We start from the raw sequence: 9,381 nt of genomic DNA, 5'->3' as shown, positions 1-9,381 counted from the left end.
TTTCTTCTTTTTTTTACTCCAGAAAATAGCATACACATCTCGGGGTTTCATTTGTTATAAAAAAAAGCAGTGCCTGCCCCCCCCCCCCCCCCCCCCCCCCCCCCAGGATTTTGATCAGGGTACGGCCCTGAATGTACATCTAAAAGATCCCTTGCTGCCAATGGAAAAATGTACAGGGGCAGATCCGTGATATTTTGCAGGGGGATCTACATGCAACTATTTAAATGGAAATTGTAAATTAATGCTGAATGTACTTTAAAATATGTGAAAACTAAATTTAATCACGAGTGCTGGGGTTGGGGATCTGTGGCTAATATAGCTGGTTTTCTCTGAACAATGTGACATAATGTTTAACATCCATTAGCTGGCAATTAATTAATTAATGGTGTCAAACTTTAACGTGTGTGTGTGTGTGTGTGGTTTTTGTAAACATTTTAAAGAGGCATTTCCCATTTTCAATGATTTATTTGTGATCATGAGTGCAATGTAATAATAATTATTAGTGTTGTGATGTGAATTGATCACCTCTTCAGTATTATTGTAAATTGGGGGTGCGGGTATTTTTCTTTTCACAACTTCCCGTAACTACACCCAACATGCTTTGCTTTCCAAACATGGAGCAAAATCCCATGACATTGTATCACTTTTTCAGTTTACAAATTACATTTTTTATTGTTTTTACTTAGAACTAGCTATTTTCTTCATGTTTTTGTACGACTTGTTTTTACTTAGAACTAGCCATTTCCTTCATGTTATTGTACGACTTGTTTCTACTTAGAACTAGCCATTTCCTTCATGTTATTGTACGACTTGTTTCTACTTAGAAGTAGCTATTTCTTTCATGGTATTGTACGACTTGTTTTTACTTAGAACTAGCTATTTTCTATATGTTATTGTACGACTTGTTTTTACTTAGAACTAGCTATTTCCTTCATGTTATTGTACGACTTGTTTTTACTTAGAACTAGCTATTTTCTTCATGTTGTGTTTTGTCTTGTTTCTACTTAGAAGTAGCTATTTCTTTCATGTTATTGTACGACTTGTTTTTACTTAGAACTAGCTATTTTCTATATGTTATTGTACGACTTGTTTTTACTTAGAACTAGCTATTTTCTTCATGTTATTGTACGACTTGTTTTTACTTAGACCTAGCTATTTTCTTCATGTTGTGTTTTGTCTTGTTTCTACTTAGAACTAGCTATTTTCTTCATGTTGTGTTTTGTCTTGTTTCTACTTAGAACTAGCTATTTTCTTCATGTTGTGTTATGCTCAATCCCCCCTTCATATAATTTAACATGTTTTACAATTTACATGTAAAATAGAACATAAATAACACTTTAGCTTTAATAAATGTATAACTGAAGACGGGTGTCTGCAGGAATTTGTCTATAAACGTCTAATCCCGTCTAAATGAGATAAATATTAGGTCCGGTTTACACGGGTGTCTGCAGGAATTCGTCTATAAACGTCTAATCCCGTCTAAATGAGATAAATATTAGGTCCGGTTTAGACGGGCGTCTGCAGGAATTCGTCTATAAACGTCTAAATGAGATAAATATTAGGTCCGGTTTAGACGGGCGTCTGCAGGAATTTGTCTATAAACGTCTAATCCCGTCTAAATGAGATAAATATTAGGTCCGGTTTAGACGGGCGTCTGCAGGAATTTGTCTATAAACGTCTAATCCCGTCTAAATGAGATAAATATTAGGTCCGGTTTAGACGGGTGTCTGCAGGAATTTGTCTATAAACGTCTAATCCCGTCTAAATGAGATAAATATTAGGTCCGGTTTAGACGGGTGTCTGCAGGAATTTGTCTAAACGCCTGATCCCGTCTAAATGAGATAAATATTAGGTCCGGTTTAGACGGGTGTCTGCAGGAATTTGTCTAAACGCCTGATCCCGTCTAAATGAGATAAATATTAGGTCCGGTTTAGACGGGTGTCTGCAGGAATTTGTCTAAACGCCTGATCCCCTCTAAATGAGATAAATATTAGGTCCGGTTTAGACGGGTGTCTGCAGGAATGTGTCTAAACGCCTGATCCCCTCTAAATGAGATAAATATTAGGTCCGGTTTAGACGGGTGTCTGCAGGAATGTGTCTAAACGCCTGATCCCATCTAAGTCGGATAAATATTAGGTCCGGTTTAGACGGGTGTCTGCAGGAATTTGTCTAAACGCCTGATCCCGTCTAAATGAGATAAATATTAGGTCCGGTTTAGATGGGTGTCTGCAGGAATTTGTCTAAACGCCTGATCCCGTCTAAATGAGATAAATATTAGGTCCGGTTTAGACGGGTGTCTGCAGGAATGTGTCTAAACGCCTGATCCCGTCTAAATGAGATAAATATTAGGTCAGGTTTAGACGGGTGTCTGCAGGAATGTGTCTAAACGCCTGATCCCGTCTAAGTCGGATAAATATTAGGTCCGGTTTAGACGGGTGTCTACAGGAATTTGTCTAAACGCCTGATCCCATCTAAATGAGATAAATATTAGGTCCGGTTTAGACGGGTGTCTGCAGGAATGTGTCTAAACGCCTGATCCCATCTAAGTCGGATAAATATTAGGTCCGGTTTAGATGGGTGTCTGCAGGAATTTGTCTAAACGCCTGATCCCGTCTAAATGAGATAAATATTAGGTCCGGTTTAGATGGGTGTCTGCAGGAATTTGTCTAAACGCCTGATCCCGTCTAAATGAGATAAATATTAGGTCCGGTTTAGACGGGTGTCTGCAGGAATGTGTCTAAACGCCTGATCCCGTCTAAATGAGATAAATATTAGGTCCGGTTTAGACGGGTGTCTGCAGGAATGTGTCTAAACGCCTGATCCCGTCTAAGTCGGATAAATATTAGGTCCGGTTTAGACGGGTGTCTGCAGGAATGTGTCTAAACGCCTGATCCCGTCTAAATGAGATAAATATTAGGTCCGGTTTACACGGGTTTCACTGTAGTAACTTACACATGTACATAACTATTTTCCTATTTAACTTACATCAATATACATACATTTGTTATTATGTTAAAAAAATTCAAGAAATGATGTATTTAACAATGCACTAGACCCATTTTATGTATACGGTTATACAGCATTGGACACATGGTTGAGCACTACACAAACAATGAGAGAAGAAACCTGCTGCTGCCATGCTATGGGCTACTCTTTTCGATTAGTAGCAAGGGATCTTTTATATCCACCATCTCACAGACAGGATGGCACATACCACAGCCTTTGTTACACAAGTTGTGGAGCACTGGCCGACACAAGAAATTTTAGTGTTAATGTTTACAGTTATTTCTACACAAGTCAGCAGGATTGACTCTGGGTCAGCAGAAAAGTTTGCCAAATTATCTACTAAACATAAACAAATTGCACAAAACCAATATCAATCATTTAATGAAATTATTTCGCCAAATGAAAATAAAATTTGCCAATTATTTTTGAAATGCACATATGGCGAATTTGGAGATAGACCTGATGGCTATTGTATACCAGTAATTCATGATATTCAGAGTTATCAAAATATTGTCAGAACATTGTATTGGTTATTGTCGATCTATTGGGCTATTTCTCATTCTAGTCCGTGCACCACAACTGATATATCAAAGGCTGTGGTATGTGTCATCCTCTCTGTGGGATGGTGCATATAAAAGATCGCTTGCTACTAATGAAAAAAATGTAGCGGGTTTCCTCTCTCTGTCAGTATATTATCAAATGTTTGATAAATAATAAATCAATGTGGTCTAGTCATGTTAAACAAAAGCTAACATAATCAATAATTATATATCTTTAATTATTATATACCTAACCATTAATTATATAGACCTACAGATCGCAAGTCATATTTTCACAGTAAAAATGTTATTTACATTGTAGATTGAACATGTTCATGCTTCAGTTACCTCCCTTGTGAATGGTTACGGTCTAATTATTGAAGTCAGTGTGACATTATCGTTTTATAGTTCGATGATTACCAAAGCATATGATCGTACTTGAAAACCGAAATTGTAATTTAAACAATTGTACATGTACTTACATGTATATGTAGTGTATTGACGAGGAAAGTAGTGTATTGACGGGGAAACATCTCAAAGTAAGAATTAACGATACATGATCAAAGTTGCAGTGTCGTATTTTGCTGTTTTACATGTGTTTGTAATGAATAACAACAAATTAATTGATCGCACATATTATCTGTGCAATATGAACTCAAGACTAGGGCCTCCAGGAGTCCAAATAACAGTGTTGGTTTAAAGAGAAGTTTAAAGGGAGTCAAGAATTTGTAACTATTGTGACTTGTTATTTAGTGTTCATTTAAAGACAAGTTTAAAGGGAGTCGAGAATTTGTAACTGTTGTGACTTGTTATTTACAGTGTTCATTTAAAGACAAGTTTAAAGGGAGTCGAGAATTTGTAACTATTGTGACTTGTTATTTACAGTGTTCATTTAAAGACAAGTTTAAAAGGAGTCCAGAATTTGTAACTTGTTATTTACAGTATTGGTTTAAAGGGAGTCGAGAATTTGTAACTATTGTGACTTGTTATTTACAGTATTGGTTTAAAGGGGAGTTTAAAGGGAGTCGAGCATTTGTAACTATTGTGACTTGTTATTTACAGTGTTGGTTTAAAGACAAGTTTAAAGGGAGTCGAGCATTGTAACTATTGTGACTTGTTACTTACAGAGTTGATTTAAAGACAAGTTTAAAGGTAGTCGAGAATTTGTAACTATTAATTGTGACTTGTTATTTACAGTGTTGATTTAAAGACAAGTTTAAAGGTAGTCGAGAATTTGTAACTATTGTGACTTGTTACTTACAGTATTGAGTGACTTGTTATTTACAGTTGATTTAAAGACAAGTTTAAAGGTAGTCGAGAATTTGTAACTATTAATTGTGACTTGTTATTTACAGTGTTGATTTAAAGACAAGTTTAAAGGTAGTCGAGAATTTGTAACTATTAATTGTGACTTGTTATTTACAGTGTTGATTTAAAGACAAGTTTAAAGGGTGTCAAGAATTTGTAACTATTAATTGTGACTTGTTATTTACAGTGTTGATTTAAAGACAAGTTTAAAGGTAGTCGAGAATTTGTAACTATTAATTGTGACTTGTTATTTACAGTGTTGATTTAAAGACAAGTTTAAAGGGAGTCCAGAGTTTGTAACTATTAATTGTGACTTGTTATTTACAGTGTTGATTTAAAGACAAGTTTAAAGGTAGTCGAGAATTTGTAACTATTGTGACTTGTTTCTAACTAGGCTGGGACGTAACCTAGTGGTAAAGCACTCACTTGATGTGCAGTCGGTTTGGGATCAATCCCTATTGATGTGCATTGGGCTATTTCTCATTCTGACCAGTGCACTCTTAACTGGTATCATATATATTAAAGGTTGTGGTATGTGCTATCCCGTCTGTAAGATAGTGCATACAAAAGATCCTTTGTTACTATTCATTTATTAAAAGAGCACGTTATAGTAATATATAGCATTAGAATATGCATGTACTTCACCACTATCATATTCTAAGAAGTTGTACTTGTTACAAGGGGATGTGGTACATATTTAAAAACAAAAGCTCAGTGAACCTTTACAAGCTGAAAACATTATACCATAAAGTAAAGCAGGGATCGAAATACAGCCATCCCGACCAGTTTTTGCTGGTCATCTTCCACCACAGGCCATGCATGAGATGTTTTTAAAAGTCTGCCATCACGTCGGTCCGGTAATTAGTTTTTATTTATATTTAATGATCATGTTTGGTTCGGCGGTATTTTCAGTCAATTTCAATCCGTGCAGTAACGGTAATCTTTCAACAATTCACACTGAAGCAAGTTTCTTTGTGACAAACATTTTATGCATATCGAATAGTTTTGTGATAACTGTTTTATGCATATCGAAATTAAGTTTTCTTTGTGACCACCATTTTATGCATATCGAATCAAATTTTCTTTGTTATAACTACTGTATTTTATGGATATCAAAATAAAAAAGCTTAAAACATACTAACAGCTGAAATATCATGTCCCTGTATTAAACATGGTAATTAATATAATGTTTAAAAAAGACTGATTAAACCATAAGTTTGTTACAATGGGTAAAATTCTGAAAGTGTACTTTTTAAAAGATGTTTTGATTATACTGGTATATCTAGTCTTTTTCTAGACTATTTTTGTAGGTTTTATTAGAGTTTATATTTACACGTTTATTGAAAATAGCATCACTTAGTCTTGTTTATTGCACTTTATTTTAATTTTGTATGACATGCAAATTTTGTTAATTTAAAATGTATAATAAAACGGTCTTCAGTAATTTGCATGGATTCAGTATTTACATTTTTTGCACAGTGAAATCACATGGCATTTGCACATTTCAGACTATTCTTGTAGATTTTTTTTTTATTACAGGCCCATAGGAACCATATGACAAGTGAGTGGGGGTGGGGATGTGAAGGGGGTGGGGTGGGGTGGATGTGGGCTAAAAGCCAGATTTTAATCTACTTTTATCCTGCAACCACTGTTTCTATTAACACATTATGATGAGGGATAAAGCAAAGTCATATATGTACATTGTATAGTAGCAGGATGCGACTTTTGAGGTCATGCACATAGCCTACTGTGACGGTACATGCTCTTAATTTTGTTTTCGCCTGTGGCGATATTAATTGTTTTAGAGGGCCGTGTGCAGTTCCAAATTGCACTTAATTAAGCCCAGATGGGCAACTTGTTACGCGATACCATTGCGCGACGGTCATCAAGCTTTTCTAATACACACCCAGCGCAGGTGTGGAGGCCATGTGGCTAGTAGTTACGTAATATCTCCGGTAGTGGTTTATGGCCAGGGGATTGCTCGCGGAAGGGCGACAGCCAGTCCGACGATCAGAGAAAAATATGCTGGCGTGGTGGTTGTGGAAAATCCACATGATACGTGAGGTAACCCCAGGCGATATTCGCGGTCTCTGAGAGTTTTGAATAAATGCACAGCCAGGTTCCTACAGGCCTGTATTAGTTTATATTTACAAATTTATTGTACAAATGTTATTATTTAAATATTTAAAAATTTTTTTTAAATGTACCTTGTTCTTTGATTTATTCATATATAAAGAAATAAAGATTGATAGAGGATTATTATTACAAATAGTTTTGCTATAATAATAAAACAATCGTCACCCAAACACTTGTTATTTTCATATATCCAGCGTTTAAATTTGATGCACATTGAAATTAACACGTTCCGTCAGTGATGATGGTTATTGGGTTCAAGGCCCACCTGAGGCATATTGAAATTATCCCTTTGGCTTAATCCTACGGGACATTCCAAATTACTGGTCCAGTACCGGCCCCCACTCGAGTGAATTTTAATGACTAAATGACCACCACACTCTCTTCTCTCTCACTCAGTCCTAGACGCAGCCCAGACGGCTAAGTGTGCTCAGGACAGCATGCTTGAACCTTAATGGGATATTAAGCACAAAAATAAGCCAAAATGAATTAATGATCGAGACCACAAAGTTCCATCAGTTGCCTTAAAACATGCATTTGAAAAAGAAAAAGAAAAAAAGAGTTAACCTATGCACTTTGGTCATTTATAAATAATTTGTTTTAATTGCTCGGTTACCCCATTAAAATGTTATTCGAGACGGTATGGGTTTAAAAGTTAATAAATTAATTGCTCTAAAGTGTCCATTGAAATAACGTTCATCTTACAACTCATTCGTCACTCATTGTTCAACAATGTGTCCAACTCGCCTTCACTCGTTGGGATACATTTTACCCCCCCCCACCCCCCGATAAATGGTATCTAACGGCCCACTCATGTAATATTTTCTCCATCATGTGGTAAATAACCTTAATCATGACAAATGATATTTTTTAAAGGCAGGGCTTCTAGATTATGGTAGCCACATTCCCATGGCTAGTGATATTCAGTGTTGGGCTAGTACAAAACTATTGCCATTCCAGACAGGGCTTCTAGATTAAGATAGCCCCACTCCCATGACTAGTGATATTCAATGTTGGGCTAGTAAATAACTATTATTACCATGCCCAACGGCTAGTGAATTTTGTTAGGTCAAATGTTGCAGTCGTCCATTTTGTAAATCTGAATATCCTGCCCCCACCCAAAGTCCCCAACGTTAGTGTTTTAAAGCTCATCTCCCTCTTTAGGCGACATATCTGATTATGTTACGGCTAGTTGTTAACCATTACAGCGTTGTTTTTCGCTATTAAACCCATTTTTTCACAAATAAAATTGCACTTTACTTACATTTTTTTATTTAGAATACACATTTCCATTCACCTGAAGTGCTTTTTGGTAATCCTGATGTTTGTAAAAGCACGAAATAAATTTTTTGTATTTCTTAAAAAGCTGTGCGCACTCAAGAAAAAAACGTTAAGCTAGGTCCAATCTATTTTTAGAGAGAATCTTCCTGTGTAAACGTCAAGACGTTGGTATACCACTTGACCGTTATCATTTTGGTTCGGTTGTTTTCTTGTGCACGGTTCGCACTCAACATCCGATTTGTTGTCGTTTGCTTGTTGTTAATTTGTGAGATTTTTCTTCACAGTTCGTGAACATTTTCAGTAACAATAAAGTTCAGAAAAGTGTCAATACAAAACGTTACAAACCCTTAAAACCAATAATTTTGCAAAGTCTTACAATATCTGGAGAGGGGATACCACAAGGACAGAACAGTTGGAATATGTCCAGGAGAGGTGAAAGGAACGCACCCCAAAGTCTGTGAAATTTGTCATGACGTAGGCAGTTGTGCTTCGAGCGACATCAAAATACTAACTTTCAAAATTATTTCAAGCAATTGGGACATGGAGATTCCCATGGTATTTATCGATATAAAACCTGCTTTTTCACTCCATCTGATAAAAACGTGATCCAAGTGTGTTACAGGTTTGTAGATTAACCAAATTATTATTTATTTTCGCCAGATGGAACTAGGGCATGCAGCTTTAAAGTAGGGCAAGTGAATTTTTAAATGTGGCTAGTATATTTTTTAAATCGCCGATCCAATGGCTACTTGTAGTTGGTTTTATAAAATTCTAGCTGCAAGTCCTATCTACAATATTGTAAATCCATTGTAAACTAGTGACGTCATAGCCTTCTCCAACGTTTTACGATATTGTAGCGGCAAGATAGGTTAGAAAATCTGTATCCTCATTTCTTTACTGGAATTTCTCACCTGGTATTATACTACTATATCCAAATGGAGGTCAATGGATGAATTGGCATCAATGAAAATGGGTTTATGTCATCAGAGGCGGATTTAAAGGGGGGGTGAGGGCTTGTGGCCCGCCCACCCTAAATTTTGTGAGTTATAATTTTAATTTTTTACGATCCCCTTCCAAACCTCCCACAAAGTTCCCATGGCACTCAACCTCATGT

The 9,381-nt window shown here is 36.1% G+C and overlaps 1 long non-coding RNA gene across 1 annotated transcript; it reads left to right on the top strand.

Moving 5' to 3' along the window:
* The first annotated feature begins 83 nt into the window (after window positions 1–83).
* Window positions 84–6,297, top strand: LOC121387547. Its single transcript, XR_005959839.1, has 2 exons — window positions 84–2,846; window positions 2,918–6,297. It is a non-coding gene; the product is annotated as an uncharacterized LOC121387547 (long non-coding RNA).
* The last annotated feature ends 3,084 nt before the right edge of the window (window positions 6,298–9,381 follow it).

Source organism: Gigantopelta aegis, chromosome 13 (genome assembly GCF_016097555.1).
Source record: "Gigantopelta aegis isolate Gae_Host chromosome 13, Gae_host_genome, whole genome shotgun sequence".
NCBI classification, from domain to species: domain Eukaryota; kingdom Metazoa; phylum Mollusca; class Gastropoda; order Neomphalida; family Peltospiridae; genus Gigantopelta; species Gigantopelta aegis.
Note: the sequence above shows the minus strand (reverse complement) of the source record. Positions and strands in the feature narration are given on the sequence as shown.